At 38.0% G+C, this 18,478-nt stretch overlaps 1 long non-coding RNA gene across 1 annotated transcript in view; it reads left to right on the top strand.

The window, feature by feature from the left end:
* Positions 1–212: 212 nt before the first annotated feature.
* LOC134415148 (uncharacterized) overlaps positions 213–18,478 on the top strand; it is a 340,259-nt gene continuing 321,993 nt past the window's right edge. Inside the window, exon 1 of the long non-coding RNA XR_010026944.1 lies at positions 213–472. This is a non-coding gene — a long non-coding RNA (uncharacterized LOC134415148). The remainder of the gene's footprint in view (positions 473–18,478) is intronic.

The following is an 18,478-nucleotide window of genomic DNA, read 5'->3' as shown; positions in this document are numbered from 1 at the left end:
GATAGACTTATTGGTGAATGCTACAACAGTGATCCAGCCCAGGGAGGTCAGCAGGGTGCAATTACCAGCAGAACAGGCTTGGGTGTGCTTCTGAACTACTCCTCCCTGCACAGCTCTTTCAGTATGCATATCACATCTCCCTGCTTGTAGCAGGCTGATGAGTGTGTGCAGTTAGTGCAGGCACACACACACTTCTGCGCTTTCCCTGAAAGTGGAGCATTAGCAACTGCAGTCAAAACGCACCGTTGCTTCCTCAGCTCTGATCCGAGCAGCAACTGTCTGATTCTGTCTGGGGGAGCTAGGAGACGGCACTGGAGGCAAGTTTAAAAAGGACCTAGTGACACCCTGCTGTCACATCTGGTTTCAGGGACCTACTTATTAGTAGTCCATTTAAAATCACTTTCCTAGTCCCATCTGTAGTACACGTTCTTGAGAAGTGGCTGGCTGGTGAGGAAGGAGCACGCTGCTGAAGGTATGTTGCAATCCTCTTTACCTTACATCTTGTGCTGAATGTTTTTGTCTGTGCATCTCACTTGCAGACATTCCTGGTATATGCAGTTTTGCACTGAGAGCTGATGGAAAGGGGCTTTAACAAATCATAGCATTAGGAATAAACAGGCAGGTAATCTGTTTTGGTTTTTCTCTCCCCTTCAATTAGCCATTGCTGATTGTCTGTTAAGGGGTAAATTTAAATTTCTGGAATAAACTTTCTGAAAAGGTGACAACTCTGACAGCATGTAGCATCACAAGCAAATAGACTGCTGTTATTTCTATCAGGGGAAAATGTCCATTCATTGGTTGTTTAACTATGGGCATGGAACGTTGCTTTCAAAAGGATGTGTTTATTAAATATGGGCTGTGTATGCACTTACAGCTGAAATTTGCATTCATGGTTTGAGATTTGAAAAAAAGACTCCAACTTTCAAAATGCTCTGGACTGCAGCACACTTCTTTAAAAAACAGAACTGAGCCAGGCTTTTCATTTCACTTAAATTCTTTTACTGGCATATATTCATCTGGTAAAAAGTCTTTGCCAAATACAAGAAGTTTGCTGTTATTTCCATAAATGTAACAGCTGTGAAGAGCATGAATATTCATAGTGTTTAGATTTTTGCTCCAAAGATTTTTATGATAATTCTGACTTTTCAAAGGGGGTGGGATTTTAGAACAAAGAATTATGCAGGTTGAGATATTGTGATAAGCCACGTATAAGGATTTCCTCAAAAAAAACCCATTATAGATAAGCATATACTGCAGTACATAGCTGACTGTACCAGTTACTTACTTGCAGCCAACTTGATCTGTTGCTTTTACTTTTGGATTCTTTTGCTAACAGGTCTTCAGCAGTCAAAATCAAATACATTGATTTTGATACAAGATGCTGGTCTCTGATGGGATGGTACTCCCCTAATGCTATACGACTTTAAAACATTTCCAAGGCATTGTTAATTTTATGATGCTTAAGTTTTAACTTGGTGCATCCTGCATTTTCCCTTACTGAAAACTTATTTTGGGATGTTTCTAGGGTCAGAGGAGCCCACTACTATCTCACTGTATTTTAAGGATGTAAAGTGATTTGAGTAATCTTTCCTTAGCAAAATTCTCCTGTCAGTAGTTTATCAAAATTGTATGAGCAGCAGAGATGGTCCTCCCCTGCAGGTAGAAGTAGAATGGTCTTGAAACTACAGAGGCAACATATGTTCATGTGTGTCTAGAGATAATTAATCTAAAAAAGTTAAGTAATCCTAGCTGCCTCTAGATCTCAGTGACTTCTCTATTACTAAAAATATTCTATTAATGGGTCATACCACAGATTTCTGTAACTTCAAAGTGAAGAAAACAACCAGACAGTAATTGTGTTATATAAAACCATCTCAGAAATCCTCTTAAGGCATGTTGTAATTATTTCTTTAAAAATCCTCTCAGTACTTGGGAAGTGCCGGGAGCTGTGGGGTACCTGCTTCTCCAAAATGTGACAAGTGGAGCTGTCCATGCGTGCTCAAAGTGAATTTAGCATTCCTAATGTCCAGTGGCACCTCTTTGGCAGCCTGTCCTCACTCAGGCTGGACTGTGCCGCTCACCACTGGCAAGGTCAGCCTGGCTGGAGACCTGTGCCTCCCAGCTGCTCCAGTCCTCAGCCCAAGCTGAGCTGTCACTTAGTGTCTCCTCCTCAGGGGACGGGGAAAACTCTTTGTCCCTTTCATCTGTCATTTTTAATGACAGCTGAATCAGTCTGGGGCTTAGGTGGAAAGTTTCTGGTCATCCCCTCCTAGCCACCCACCTCCACACAGCAGATATGCAGGGACTGCAGACATGAAATACATTTAAATATGTATGACAAAAAGAACAATTTAATGGGTCAGAACCTGTTTCCAGGGAGAGAAAATCAGACTACTCTCCCAAAATCAGTAGGAAATTGTTTACATCAACAGAAGTTGTTTACAGAGGTGCAAACTGGTGCAAAATCTCACTTTCCCTTGGTGCTGTTTGAATTTCTGCGACCTGAGGACCTGGCTCTGTTCCTTTAAAGTCTGGCTTTATTCCAGGAAAAGTAGCCAAAATGGGGAATTTGTCTTTTCACTCACTAGGAAAAAAACCTGTCTGTTTATGGTGACAACAACAGATATCTGAGAACAAACACCTTTTTCCTTTCCCCTCACCAAAACCTAGGAGAAAAAAAAAAAAACAACATACAAAAAATATCCAATGAAAAACATCCTCCCAAACATCTCTGTTTAATTCCCTTTAAGACATATAAGGTCTCCTCTTCTGCTTTAATGTGCATCAGGCTCCTTCCTGACCTGCACTGCTGCACTGGAGGATGCGAGAGTTAATTCACTTTGACCCCTTGGCTGCCTCAGCCGTGCGTGCTCTTCTTCGGAGCAGATTTGTTGATCGTATCAAATGCAGCCGCTGGTGCGTTTCTCCTCTGCCCTGCGAGTCAGAGCCTCGGGTGCCTTTGGTTAGGGTACAGTCCCAGCCCCAGCACTGCGATTCCCGAGCCCACTAGCCCCCTAGTGTCTCCAGGCATTGGATGCAAAGAGGTCTCTGCAGCTGTTGCCTGCCTTTAGCAGACGGAAAGAGGGGGATTTGAAACAGCTCATTTGAAAAGCTTAATGGATTTATTGGAATCGAGAGTGATTGGTAAAGCCGTGCAGCATCCAAACCTTCCGTCTGGAAAAGGCAAGAGCTGGGTTTTTGTCTACTTTTAGAGTGCCAAAACCTCTAAGACTGCCTCTGCTGCATGGCTGTGAGCCTATCAGAGGCTGCTGACACACAAACTGCTGCAGAGTTGTTGTAGAAGACAGTTAGGTGTTTGCACACTGTACCTGGGATTTCTGAGAGCATCCTGTATCACACAAACACGCTGCAGCACTGGAGTCCTGCTCAGGTTCCTCAGCTCTCCCATGGCTGATAGCTGAAAATGAAGATAAAGGGGAGGAAATGCCACGAAGACTCAATATTGTAGCAAACAGGGATCCAGATGGCAAACCTTTTTACAGCAATATGGTGGATTAACTTTAAAAACTCCCATGGCTACTACTCTCCTGCTTAATTTGTCTTTCCTTAATGCCATTTTGGTGTGATGATTTTGCAGGGTAATTCCACAAAAATGCATGGTTTCAGGTATAGTCCTCAATCAGGAGAACTTTCTTACTTATCTCTTAACCCCTTCAGAGCTAATTAACTAATTGCATCATCAGTAGCAACAATTTGAACTATATATGGAAAAGATGCATTCACAGTACAGGCAAAGCAGGAAACCAAGGCGATTTGCACATAAAGGAAGAAAAATGGCCTTTTGGAGGGGGGAAAGGTTTTCACTCTTCTGGGCTTTATCTCTATTCAGAAATAATTTTTGGTGGTGCAGCTGCAATAATGGCTGAATTTCTTCACAAGGGAGATGTAAACGCCAGGTTGGTATTGCACACATGCCAACATTTTTGAAGCTAGATGTCAGATAGGTTTGTTTGCCCCTGTAACTTACAGATCCACCTTACTGTCTTCTTGTAAGCTGCTACTGGTATTTGAATATGTTCTTCCTTCGTGCAGTCACAGCAGGGATCATCAGTGCCCACATCTTCTTCAAAAAGCTGGTTGGTGAGACACCCAGTGGTGACAGTGAGCACCCGAGAGCTGGACAGTGGGACCTCCTGGGTGCCTCCCTGCAAGGTATCCTTTAGCAGAAATCTTGTCAGAACGTCACCCTCAGACAAGATGATGCTCAGGATTCCTTCCCTTTACTCTCTAAGTCTGTCACTACCTGATGCAGATTGAGCGTAAATTATTAAAAAGAAATATTATTTAAATAAAGTGTCTCCGGAACACCTCTTGATAATTTTGGTCTACATTATGCCACTAGGGAAGTGGGTTTATATGTGCACATGTGGGAATGAACAGCAAATTCTACTCCAATTCTGTATCTCACATGATAGGCATATTCAAAACCTGATTAAATGGGAATTAAAAATCCACATCCAGGTCTCACACTGTGACAGAGTTCCTCTGCAATCACTGCCATCCCTGCCCCAACTGATGACTAAATTCATTATAAGTCTCCCTACATAGCCTGAAAATTCCTCTGAGCTACTTTTATGAGAGCACAACTAGTAATAAGAAGCCAAAAATTAAATTAAATTCCAAATTAATCCAGAAATAAACTTCTGTCTACTAAGTCATACATTTTTTTAGGCTCTACAGGTGATATTGACCAGTTTACTCTAAACTAAAATGGGAGCTTAGCCTTCTATCACCTGATAATCTGTCACTGGTTTACTGAGTAATTTCTTCTTTGTCTCCTGTGCTCTGGACTATCAACCCTTGCAAACCAATAATTAACTGTTGTGGAACTTCCTGAGGGTAAGGAAGAACAATTCACTACAGTGAAACAGTGTTTTTTTGCCATAAAGTTACTAAACAGAGCTACAGCAGAGTGAATAATGCAGGAGGTGATTTGCTTTCAGGAAGGTTACTGATAAATATTACCACTAGCTGGACATTTGGACTTGGCCAGAGAGTGGTGTTTACATTATTTTGGTGATATAGAAAGCAGTTAGGGGAAAAAATTATGAGATTGTCTCATATTACAAGACTCTGGAGAAATTCATTATCCAATTTTAAAAAATGAATTAAATAAATAACAAGTAAATGTAAAATTAATTCAGTCTCAGATGTGTAAGTTAGCACATAAATTTAAAAGACCTACTATAAAATGTTGGTAAGTTTTATTTTGCAAGAGATATTCTGCTGTGCTTTCTGTAAATCTCAGGGATAAAAATAATTTATAAATGCTTTTAATTAAATATTTTAACTAACTATTTATAAATAAAACTATAATGCTTACTAGTTTTCTTTTTAATAAATCCCAAATTCTGATATCTCTAAAAGGTGATGGAAGATATAGCTGGGCTTATTAAAGATGAATAAAGCTCTATTTTTTTTTTCCATTGCACTAGATTTTTTTCCAAACAAAATCTCTTATCTCAGAAAGCCATCAAGTTCTCACAAGGAACATAAATCACAGCAGAATAGGCAGCCTCCTGCTTCATTCACTGAGCTCCATATGCTTATCTACCTCGTGTTTCTGTATCCCAGGCTCCTAAAATGCTTCAGTCAACATTCCTTCTGAATTGTGATGCGTCATGTTAATCAGCTTCTACAGTGTCCCAAAAATGTATGTAAATTAGACTTTTGATGAAGCAGAATATTTTGACAGGAATTTTTGCATAAATCACGCACACAAGCATACTCACACACAGAACCTTTTTAGAGAGGGAGACATTTTTGGACCTCATATTTTTCTGGAGTACTTTGTGACCAGGGTGCTGGTGCTGCTTGTGAGCAGGAACACGTATGTGGCAGTATGCCAGCTCCCATAGCAGGAAGCAAATCAAGTTTAAGTCCACTCTTGGCAAGAAAAACTGCACCAAGGAGAAAGAAACAGAACAGTTTCCTCTTCCTTTGTCCTCCTTTCCCCTCACTCCCTTTTTGGCACTTGGTTTGTTCTCTGGATTGTTTGTTGTCAGTGGTAATATCAGCATTTTTAGTGTTATCATAAGATAACATTGTCCTGTTATAGTAGATTAATGTTTTAACTTGATCTGTACTTCCAGAATAATCAGAACACAAAAATCAAAATAATTTATTTGAATTTAAATAAAATTTAATTAAATTTATTGATTTTAATAGTGTTTATAAATTACCTAGGTTCACTGAATATATAGAAAGCCATACTGAGGCTTGTTCAGATGAGTCTTATAAGTATTAGCATTGCCTGGCTGCAAATCTCTCAATTTTTATTCTCTTCTGACCTCCTTTGCCATAGTTTTATGTTCCACCTTGTCCTTCAGGCCTGTATTCAAACTGCTTACAGGTCTGAATACGTCTGTCTCATCTGTCCCTCTCACTGAAGTGTTGAGGCTGAGTGAGCAAAACGAGAATGATGCAGGCAGTGCTTTCTGTCTCCTTTGGGCAACCCTCAGCTTTTAGCAGTGTATGCAAGGACCTTCAGCTGCCTGTACAGCTGGGGCCCCAACTGACATGTTCTGGGCTGTCCCCGTGAATCCACTCCATCTTCTACATCTCAGTCCAAATGGGAAGCAAAGCTATTGATGTGACTATTTTTGCATACTTCGAGTATACTTTTTGACATAGAAGGCATAGAATACAGAATCATAGAATGGTGTGGATTGGAAAGGACCACAGAAATTACCTGCCCATGGGCAAGGTTGACATCCCTTAGGTCAGGTTGCTCAGGGTTCCATTCAACCTGGCCTTGAACATTTCTAGGGATGGGGTGTGTATCTCACCATGAAGTGCCATACACCTGAAAAACTGCCAGAAATCACCAAGAAAGTATGGAATCATGTCTACTTATCTTTCCCAGTCTAATAACCCTGTTGCTCTAGTTTCTTTACAGAGCTTTCCCATTTCAAAAAGTTATTGTGCTTTCATGAGGCTTAGATGGGCTACCTCTTTGGCAACTTTTGTACAGTTGGGGCTTAAAAAACTCCTCTGATAATTATGCAGTGTAGGCTTATGCATCCTGTATCTTAAATAGCAATGCACTGTTTATCATACACATTGTGTACTAACTAAAAGAATCACAAAATATGCTGAGATAGAGGAGACCCACAATGATCCAACCCAAGCGGAGTCCATCTCTTAGCCCTGCACAAGACATCCCCAAAAGTCACACCCTGTACCTGAGAGCGCAATACTTTAACTCTGTTTTCCATATATAGATACCACAAAACAGTGTATGCCCAATACATATGCTGTGCATGAGGTAATACAGACAAAATAAAACACATTTGCAACCATATATACAATTAATGTTTCTCAAAACACACAATATCCACAGAGAAATGTCACTGATTTGTCATCTAGGGCAAATCCAACAGAGTTTTGAGGATCAGGTTAAAGCATCCCATAGCTCCAAAAACATACAGGTTGCTGCTACCTTTTTAAAGAGGCAAAAGAGCATATAAGTATGTGCAATTTAATGGCTAAATATAAACAGAAGAATGCTTCAATAATCATAAATACAGCTGTAGACCCAAATTCTCTTAATGATGCAATAGTCATATATATAGATACAGATATATATTCTATTTCACAGTTTGAAGTTCTTAATTCTCAACACCCAAGTCTTAGTTTCCTGCCAATTTTATAATTTTTCCTGTTGTCAATTGCTTTCTAAAATAAGTTTGAATGAGGTGGAATTAAGTTTAAAGTTAAAAAAATGATAAACAGGTGCTGTGCCTATACCTGCTGCCATATCCCTTTCTTTATGCCTTGTATCTGTGCTGCTTTCTGGAACAAGCTGTTTGATCCTGTCTCTTGCTGCTAATTTTACACTGTCTGGGTTGGAAGCTGGGGGAGGGGACAAAGTCGATGAATATTAGAACAGTGAGAGAGTTGAGGATGTTCAAAAACAGGGAAGCTTTGCAAACTGGGTAGAAATAGGGTAGTATTACTCTTTGCAAGCTGAGTAGAAATGAAGCAGTGTTACTTGTGAGAGCTTTAATAGCAGCCACACAGTCACTGGCTTAAATGTGTTTTGGTTTTGGGTGCTTTTAATGGCAATAATTAGGTAATCAATATTGTTTCAGAATGGAAAAATATCCTGCTTAACAACAGAATAACATTGATTAACTAAGCTAACACCATTTTAAGGAACATTAAGTAATCAAGACTGTTTCCATGATGACATCCCAAAGTGAGAGAAAATCAGGCAACTCTAGTATTGGATGTAGCAGGGAGTGCATTTGCACTGTTGCTGAGGAGACAACGGCTGCTGCATTTGCCTGTGCAGTATTGTAGCGCAAATGTGTGAGGGAGGCACTGGGCTCATTTCAGTGAACTTGGATCTTATCCAAGATATAAACTTGATGTTTTTTAAAGATACATATTTCACTCCACTCTTTTCATAACTCTTTATACATCTGTTAATTCAAACTGACGTGTTTAATTTGAATATCTCAAATAATTGATGATTATATGTAACTTGCACTTTGAAATTTACTGAGAGTCCTTAGGAACTTTTCAGGAGATGCCAGTCTCAATAACCAGAGCAAAATTATGATGGGGTGGGAGATTTTAAAAAGAAACCCTGTCCACTGGTGGCACAAGTAGGAGTAGGGTCCACAAGTGCTAATTTGCTGCTATATCTTACTCTAGCATATTGAATTTTTAAAATTAAGTATCCAGATTATTCCAGAATTAACCAAGTTTTCATATATATATATATATATATATTCAAGCATCTACAGTTACAGTTGCAGGTTTTCAGACACTGCAAAGAAAGTTGTATGTAGATGCCCAGATTTAGTCATTCTGATCAGGATTCACTGAGAACAATGTTTCTCAGAGATATAATGCTGATTTCTTTTTTGTCTGATATTGCAGGAAATGACACTGCACTGCTTTTGCTAAATCTGGGGGTGGCACAAAGAGCAAGGCCAGACTGAACAGGGCTCTGAGCAACCTGATTTGACTGAAGAGGTCCCTGCTCATTGCAGGGGCATTGGACTACATGACCTTTAAAGGTCCTTTTCAATCCAAACTGTTCTATGATTCCATATTTCTATTATTTGACCTATAAATGACTTTGCATGAGTGGAAGGCAGTGAGCATTTGATAAAGCGTATAAAATCTTCAAGGACTGATCCAGGGTGCCAAAAAATAACAATGGTTCTCAGAACTAAAAAGTGTAAGTGGTGAGACGCTGGTGGTTGAGTATCCTTGAATCAACTTGAAACCAAGTGGGGATACCATTAGCTCTTTTCTAGGCATAAAAACAGTCAACATCCTGTCTCCCAAGGGTTAACTAAGCAGACAGTCAGTGTTTCTTGATACATGATCGTGTCCTTAAAGCATTCACTCCTGGATGCAGGTCATTATGTATGAGTCACAAATTTCAATAGGGAAAAGTACTTGCAACATTGAAAGCACTGAGAGCAAGCTTGAAAATATGATCCTTTATATTATGAAAACTCAAAAAAATCAAAATCAGATTTAAAATCTTCTTCAGGACTGACAGCCAATAAAAAATGGAGTGTTGCAACAATCAGGTAAAATAGTGTACACAGTTTTTAATGTTCAGGTTTAACTTCAGCATAATTAACGCAGAAATGTTGGATGAGTGGGAATTTTTATTATTCTTGAGGGTGTCAGGAAAGCTGTTGCCCCAAAGCTGAGTTTGAAAACCACTTTCCATACAGAGGATTGGGCTCATTTCATGGTAGTCAGATTTAGTCAAGAGGTGTGACACAGATTTTTTCCATTAGGGCTTTGGATTAGTCTATGAAATGAAGAATACCATTGTTGCATTACAGCCTGGAGAGGACTGAAAGGAAGAAGTTCTGCTTGTCACGTATAAAAAAATGGAGCAGACACAATCTCTGTCTCAGTTTTCAAACTCTGATGCAGATGATTCTCCCAATGGTTTTGTTCTCTATCATATGCCATGCTTGTTGTATATAATCATGTGGGAGGCCATCTTTCTTCCTGATATCTTCTCAGTCAATGTGTTTTGTGCGGGCTGGTGGTATGTAGAGTTTCACATTCACAAAGGGGGTAGTCTCTGCAGATGATTACAAGAAGTAGTTCAAGTGGATAGATCTGACTGGTAGGACAGTGTGTAAGGTGCTTTGGCCTGTACATGCTCTCACATTTTGTCTTGATAGTATTTTGTCTGAAGTGAACTTACTATATTCAGTACTCAAAAAGATTGAGCTCTGATCTTGCCTATCAGAGCTCTTCTGGTAGGTGCTATACTCATCTTCCTTCTTTTGTAGATCAGGAAACAAGAATTTATTGAAAATGACTTTCTAATCTGTAGTTCTGCAGATTATTTGCCAGAAGACTAAAAGCAAATAAGGGCTGGAATAAACTTTACTTTTTACTGACATGCAAATTTAGTTTATTTTTAGTAAACATTAGAAAACGGGCTTTATTATCCAAGTTGAAATGTTCAATACAGTCCTTCTGACACTGTCTGGTCACCTTGAGAGCGTTAAATATTCTGGTAAATTAGATAAAGCATGAATTCAAATAGAATATTTCTAATTTTTTAATATACATAATTTATTATGTTTCTTGGTATGCCAAACGGTCTTATTTAGGACTATCATTGCATCTTGTAATGCTATCAGAGTCAGGGATTTGTGAATGCTATGTTTTTCCTCAGAATTACTTTACTTTGATCATAACCTTAAGTTCTGACACAATCATAAGGGCAACAGACAGGAAACTATATCCCTGTCCAGGACAGGTAAACACAGCCAGATAACTTTGTGCATTCATGACAAGACAGACTGCGTGCATACTGAGGAGTACAAAAAGGATAAAATAGGGATCTGTGTTTAAAATTTCTCTGGTAAATAATGGAAGGTATGGTTCCAAGAGACTTTGTGGAACCAGAAGCCTGCAAATTGCTTCCACTCAGTGCAGAAATTCATACCCCTGGTGGAGACATTGATTTTCAAAGTACAGGGTGCTGTTAATGGTAACAGACTCCATATTTCTAGATGCAATGTCAGCAATGATTTGTGTTAAATTAGAACTGAATAAGCAATTGTAATTGGTTTTAATAAAAATGAATATACATCATCTACAGCAATTTTGGCCTTGTTCATTTTTTTAACTTACTTTCTATTCTATCTCTTTTACAAGTGACATTTTAAATTTTTTTTACCTTCTAGAGTGAAGATTTTTCTATTGTCTGAGTTTTGTTTCTCTAATAGGTGCATATGACACATGATCGACTCTCTCCCTTGTGGTTTGTATGATAAGTTAATTGGATTGATCTCATTGCTTTTTACACAACTTTGTGTATTTTCTAGTCCATCAGTGATTAAGTGGTTCTTTTTTGAATCTTTTCCAAGGGTAGAAGCCTGCAGTCAGTGGTGTTCTCCAGGGCTTAATAATAGGTCCATTATTATTAAACTATTTCAGTGGTGCCCAGCAAAAGATCAAGGAGTAATGGTCAAAAATTAAAACACAAGAACATGAGGAGGAACTTCATTACATTAAGGGGAGCAGAGAACTGAAAAAGGTTACCTGGGAAGGTCATGGATTCTCCCTCTCCAGAGACATTCAAAACTCACCTGGACATGTTCCTGTTTAATCTGCTCTAGGTGACCCTGCCTGGGCAGTGAAGTTGGACATCCAGTTGGCATTTGGATGATTTCCAGAGGTCCCTTCCAATCCTAACAAACCTGTGATTCTATGACAATTCTGTGATTCTGTACTAGTATTCTTAACATATGGAAAGCAGAACTGTGGCCAGACTTACAGTAGGAATTATAGCTTCGACAAACATATGTTCTGTTGGGGTTTTTCATCATGAAGAATATTTCCATGTTTATAATCCTAGTATAATATTAACTCTTTTGATTGCAAAGTTGTACTGAGAAGCTGCTCTCAGTTTATCACACATTGTCATCTGAAGACCATTGCAGAATCACAGCTTTCAAGGCAGAATCTGCCATTGAACTACCATGGCGTATACCGCTGGTTTGTGGTTTAAGATTTGAAACACATGTGGTCTGTTTAAAGCCTAAAAGGATGGCCTTCCCTCCTTCTTTATTTACTGCTCCCTAGGGATTTGGTCATCAGCAAAATCTATGTCATCTTTAGATGTGGTTTTGTTTAGTATTTATCTATTCCTAATCCACTGATAAAAAGATTAAGACATGCAGAGTCAAAAAGAACACAAAACCATAAGTAAGTTTCAACTTGAAACACAGCTGATTTGCACTGATTCAGATGTGGCATTGTGTTCTGAATCTTATTATTTAACTACTTCTTAATTAATGCATTGTGTGAATGTTAAATTGTTCAAGCTTTGTCACTCAAGATTTTATGTGGTCCCAATTCAAGTGCGTTACAGAAATCTGTTGCAGCATCATTATTTTCATCACACAAAGTTGTAAACAGCAAAATGTTGCAAATTCACTTAAATTTTCTACAAATGTAGAGTAACATCGACATTGCTGCATTCTTTTATTTCTTATTAGTTCCATTTTATATTAGCCATTCTATGATTTGGTCTGGGATGCTGTTGTATCTACAGATCTATAGCTTTCCATACAAAAGAAAAAAAAACCAGCTTCTTACATATTTTTTAAGGCATGTCTATATTCTAGAACATCTCCAGATCTCCAGAATATATTGGAAAATGAGCATTTGTGATCCACAGAATTTTTTGGTTTTTATGATCTGAGTATTACCCGGATCTGCTTATCTTAGAATTCTTATTTTTAATAACTGCTGCTAAATATTGGTATTAGTTACAGTTGTAGTCAGTAGTATTTTTCTCACCTTACATTTTATAACTACATTATTAACTCCCTTTTCCAATATATAAATATTTACTGAGAAAAATGTCTGTCCTCCTTTATTGTTAGTAATTTTTCTATTTCATCCTCCTAGAAATTTATCAATGTGGTTTGTTACAGGAGTGATCTGGAAGGAACTTGTGTTTCAAACTTTGAATGAAGTATATTTCTTGACAGCCAACATTATACCTTTTGTGGTGATACCAACTACAACAGAAGCAAATATTTTCTCTCTGATAGCATCAGTTATAACTTCTAAGGAAGATGATTTTTATTAAGTAGTGAAATATTGTCTGATCCTTCCATAGTCGAGCCAGAAATTGCAGTAAAACTTTGAACTGACACTAGTCTGTCAATAACTGGATTGGAAAGACAGTAAGGATTTTTTTAAAAATAAACAAATGTTACTAGTTATGAAGTTACTATTATTATTATTATTATTTTTAAAAATTGGGAAGTGTTTTCTGAATAGAGGCAGAACTGAAATGCTACATCTTCTTACTTACTCTGCCAGTTATTTGATGTTGATGTCAAACTCTTTTTTATGCAGGATCAAACTGAATTCTTATAATGTTTAATTGTCAGAAAAAGCTCTTTAAAATTCAGCATGAATATTTGAAGGTAAGGAATTATTAAAGAAATCAATGCTTGCTCACATTTTAATCTGCATGAGAAAGCAGAAAACAGAAAATAAGAAGCAGGAATACATGGGCCCTCTTGTAAATCAGTTGAATCTCAGAGTATAGACTAGACTGCTGTAGACTCTAGCTATTTATGTTATTCTTCTCATGCCTGGATTAAATTTAAATGAATTTTAGAAGGAATTCCATCTTAATGAATGCTGTTATAAAACTTTGCTTGCTTTTTTATTTTTCATGCCTTAGTCCCTTGTTTGTATATGTAGAAATTATTGCTAGCACAGGAATAGAGTGTCAGTGAAATGTAGGTGTTTGTTTCTATTTTTTCAATATTTTAATAGGATTTAATAGCATTGTAAGACTGATTATTTTCCATTTTATTAATGCTAAACAAAGATATTTTTTCAGACTAAATATTTTTATTCCTGAAACTTCCTGAAATCACTTTCTCTCATCTTGTCTTCAGAACATTTGCTTGGAGTCATCTTTAACATCCTGTTCCATTTTTCATGGGTGAGGAGGAAAGAAATGTAGTAATTTATGGTGCAGAACAGCTCATTAGACAATTAAAGATTGGAACTAAATCTTTAAATCCACTCCGGATCTTTAAAAGTCCACTTTGGATCTGGACAATAAAGATTCACTGATTTTAATTTTAAACTTTGTGTAAACTCAAGAAAATACCTTAAAACTTGAACAATAAATGCTTAAACACTTAAACATGGATCAAGTGAACAACTAAAAGTTTTTGTAGCAAAAAATATCCAGCGTTTTACTGAGATTGACATCTGATATCTCTTCATGTAATTTATATAATTTCCATAGTGAAAGAATTCTTAATGTATTCTAGGTCAGGAGCAATAATTAATGAGGTTTTACTCCTGAATTTTATTGCAGTTATGATAACTCGATCTAGCAAAGAGTTGAAGCTTAGTATCAAAGAGCAGAGGGATTTTTCTGGTAAAGATCACAAACCAGGCAAAGCAGAGACACACAGCAGAGGAAACAAAGGCGCTCTCTTGTTGAAGGAATCCTTCCTTCTACTGTGCTGCAACTCTCTGTTCATGATGGGAAGAGTTGGGCATGCAGAAAGGCTTTGTGGATGGGACCCCATTGACCTAAACTTTGATACCTCCATTTGCCAGGCAAGATCTCTCAGTGCAGATTTTCAGTTCCTGTACAGTCAGTGCTTGTTTGAATAATGTAAGCACTTAGACCTCTTTGTTAGATATCTCAAATTTAGGAGAAAGATGTGCATCTAAAATTGTTATGAACCCTATATAAAGATTTCTGTGACTTCTGTGAGCATTATATCAATGCTAGAACAATGCTGAAGTTATGTTAAGTAATAGAGAAATGTGATTATATAGAGAGAGGTCTAACAGTGTATCTGGAAGCATCTGGGGCCTTCATCTTTCCCTCCTTTATACTTACATATCTTACGCACAATCTTGGCTTCTTTGGTGGTATTTTTTTCTTCCTAGAGAAAGGGTATACCATGCCTCAGACTAGTGAAAAAAGAGCACTTATCAATAAAAACTGTTACTAAGAGTTACTTATTTTTACTTTATACTTTGTCCAAAGAGGGTGATTTTGTAAAGAATGGCTATACTATGCCGTCACCTGCCAAAATCAAGCAGACCCTGGGGCAAATGTTATGAAACCAAATTTTTCATGCTTTTCCTTTTTAATCTGCTATTTTAAAAACTTCAGTGACATCTGCCTCTAGATTAGATAGATGAGTCTTGTTTTTATCTGAATGAGCTGTTCTCCATCAACTTTCCAAGAGAAATTCAGTCAGCCAGGGACCGAAGGGAAGCAATCCTTGTGTATGAATCCAGGTCAGCTTGGGATGGGAAGTTCCTTGGAGGAGAGCACTCAGAGATTCCCATAGGCACACTGGCTAGGGGGCAAGATAAAAGGTTTTAGATTAAGACATGAGGTTATTCCAGGACATCACTCCTTTTCTTGATCCTCAATTCATAGATCATCCATACAGATCTACAAATAGCCAAATAAGATAAAATTTATTTTAAGGCTTGGCATCAGCTTTTGTGTGCAAGTCCTTCTGCTCTTATCATAAGTTCTTCTGGTTTTACCAAATTACTCAAACAAATCAACCACTGCCTTGACTTTCTATAGACACATTGTTCTTTAACGTCTCTATTTTTGAAACTGCTGATATTGCCTACCTCACAGTCTACTGTGGAAACATTCCAGAAGTTCACTAAGTCCTGTGGAAAAAAGGGATACTTTTATCTATTTTAAGCCAGTTTCCCAAAGTGCCCCCTGAGCGTTTGCAGTAATGTGTGGGTGAGGATTCATGGTTCTGCATTCATTTTGTACAACACCTTCACAATGTAGAGCTTGAACACATTTCCCTCAGCTTTCTTCTTCTTAAAATGAAGAAGAAAAAAGAAGAAAGTAAAGATGAAGACTGAGAACAAAACTCTTTAGTCCCTTCTCACAGAGCCATGGATTTTTCCTCTTTGTCATTTAAGTAGCTCTGTTCCATACCTTTAATACGTCGCTCTTGCTCTGCAGAGATGAACTATGCATGGTAACCAAGGTTTTATGCTTTTATTACCTTCTTTTCTGTTTTCAATGCCCTTCAAATGAGTTGCTTTTTTTAGCTGTTGCTTCACAGGGAGCCATGATAGTTTGAAAGCAGCTACATTTTCCTTAGGAACAATACTTTCACACCTTGAGGAAGGTTATGGTATGAAAGCAGCAGAGGCTGCCAGCTTTCACTCTTTTAGCAATAGGCAGTAAAAAGAGGACTTCTGAACTTGATGAAAAATCACCACTTTAGCACCTGAAGGTGGCCTACAAGAAGGCTGGAGAAGGATTTTTTACAAGGGCATGCAGTGATGGGTTAAGAGGGAATGGTTTTAAACTGAAGAAGGGTAGAATTAGATTAGATATTAGGAAGAAATTTTTTGCTGTGAGGGCGGTGAGATATCAGCATAGGTTGCCAGAGAAGCTATGACTATTCCAGCCCTGGAAGTGTTCAAGGCTAGGTTGGATGGATTTTGAGCAACCTAGTGTAATGGAAGGTGTTCCTGCCCATGGCAAGGAAGTATAAACTAGATGGTCTTTAGGTCCCTTCAAACCTAAATCATTCTACTATTCTATGGCTCTATAATTAAGAAGTAAAGCTCTTCTATGTTTCATATACTTTATTGGACATAAAAGAAAAAATAATCTTGTTCTAAATATGAAGCATACAAAATTATTTTGCCTCTGTTTTTCCAAGAGTTTTGATGCGCTCCAAATTTTTATTGTTGCAAGTTCTAAAAGGCCATTTAAAAACCCTTTTTACCTCATAAACTTAATTTTTTTTTGAGAGGGAGATAATTTTCCCTTGTAACTCAGATACTCTGTAACCTAAACCCTCTGCTGTACTCTAAAATTTCTTTCAACTACAGTGACTCTCAGAACCCACTGCCAGGGGCTAAAACCATATATTATATAGTGCTGAAGCTGATCTTTTTCCCACTGAAAAGGCTTTATTTTATTTTATTTGACAAAGTAATATTTATTAACTTTAAAGTCACTCACAGCATATATAATACTTGAAAAATTGCACCTAAAGCATGGGCAAAGGGGCTTTGCTTTGAAGGAGGTTGAGCCAAATCCTATAGTAATCATTTGAAATCCAGATTGTATGCTTTGATATCTGTAGCAAAACTATCTGCTGTCTAAATATCAATCATCACACAAGAAAAAATGGCTGTTAAGTCATGCAGAGAGATAAAACTGACTGCAAAAAATATTTCCAGGATATATTACTCCTAGTTGCCACATATACGCTGCAATTTGTTTTCATATGGCTAAATGGTTTAATGATCTTTAGAAACATTTCTAGACTTCTGAAACAAACATTTCTCTTAGTTACAGCCTGGATTTCAGTTCAGTTTTGCAATCTAACATAAGAAAGGCCTCCGTGGATGGCAAAGTTATGAGAAAGAGTATATTGATAGTCCTTTGTGGACAGGTGCCTAGCAATAGATAAAAGAAAAAGCTATTGTGATGGAAGCATCTGGATCTAAGCTGGATCTTGACTTTAACTGGAAATAATGAGGATACTTCCCAAAATGGAAGAAAAAGTGCACCTACTGCTGGGTGTTCTTGCTCCTCTTACCCTTCTAACACATTAAGGTTTTGCACTAGTAATTCCTGCAGTAATTATTCCTGGGAGAAGAATGTTTGGGGGTGTCATTTTACTGTGAATGATTACTGAATAAAAAAAGCTAACAATCCAGGGACATTCTGAAAGTTCCAAATGTGACCACTGAGTGGCAATCAGGCAATACTCTTGAAAAGTCTGGGATTCTTTCTCTTGGGCTGAGCACCATGCAGACAGCCAGGCTTCCTGTGTCCTTCTCAAGCATTCCCTGTGGCTCCTGAATTACATGTGGTTTGTAAGAGGTCCATGAGCATCTGTACAGGTAGAGGAGCTGTGCTGGGATGAAGGTGGTGGTTAGCCCAAAACTGCTGCCAAAAATGAAACAGGACAGCAAGGTATAAGGAAGCTGGAGGATCCAGCACATTTTGAGACTGTCCTGTATATGGAGCCTTATCCAGCAATGGAGAACTACAACAATGAGGAGATGCTCTGTTTTCTACCCTGGATCCCCTAAAAGGCTGCCTCCTGTTTTGCATGTTCATGGTGTCTGTCTTGGGGCTGATTATCAGCACATAAGGTCAAGAAAATTTGTGTTTAGTTTTCAAAAATTATATGGCCCATCTATATTGCACCTAGCTCTGAGGAAAACCTAAAACTGACCAAGTCAATCATATCTATTCAGAAACCACCTATCACAGGCTTTGTTTTGATGTACCTCCTTGCTCATTTCAAAATTGCAGGTGTGCCCAGGTGCCTAAATTCTATCAACTTCATGAGGTCTGGGGCTCCTTATACCAAGGAACTTATGTTTGCATAGGCAGTTATGGAACACTGTAGTTTCAAATGGAGGCAATTGATTAATTTTA

The sequence above is a fragment of the Melospiza melodia genome, chromosome 2 (assembly GCF_035770615.1).
Source record: "Melospiza melodia melodia isolate bMelMel2 chromosome 2, bMelMel2.pri, whole genome shotgun sequence".
Taxonomy (NCBI): Eukaryota; Metazoa; Chordata; class Aves; order Passeriformes; family Passerellidae; genus Melospiza; species Melospiza melodia.
Note: the sequence above shows the minus strand (reverse complement) of the source record. Positions and strands in the feature narration are given on the sequence as shown.